Source organism: Phoca vitulina, unplaced genomic scaffold, assembly GCF_004348235.1.
Source record: "Phoca vitulina isolate PV1807 unplaced genomic scaffold, GSC_HSeal_1.0 scaffold2, whole genome shotgun sequence".
In the NCBI taxonomy this organism is placed as follows: Eukaryota; Metazoa; Chordata; class Mammalia; order Carnivora; family Phocidae; genus Phoca; species Phoca vitulina.
In genome coordinates, this window is record NW_022589705.1 from 80,184,806 (window position 1) to 80,185,273 (window position 468).

Genomic DNA, 468 nt, shown 5'->3' on the forward strand with positions numbered 1-468 from the left:
GCAGGGAGGTGGGGGGGGCGGGGGGGAGCCCTCCTAATTTAGCTTCCAGAAGGTGAGAGGAGCAGTTATAATCCCAAGGGCCAGGAGGCACTTTGAATTTTGGGTGCAGAAGAGAGGTGTCAGCTTCTCTTGAAGATCTCTAGATGCCTCCTTGTGATTTTCGGCAAATATATTCAGATGAGCTTCCTCACACCCTGAGCACCTGCGGTGTGAATCTGGCAGCCACAGACCCAAGGGCTTGGAGGAGACTACCTTGGAGCCCCGTGGTCCTTCTGAGACATCTTCCTCCCTTCCAGCCACAATCCCCGTAGAGTGAGATTCTTGTTTCCTGTCTACTGGGCTGATTTTGATAAATGCTTCTCCATGGGCCAGTAACCTGCTTGGGTCTGGAATGGTAGCTGTGGGCTGAACTCAGCTGATGGTGACTAGGTGGAGAGTGCAGCAGACTTTGAGCTTTGGTGTCACACA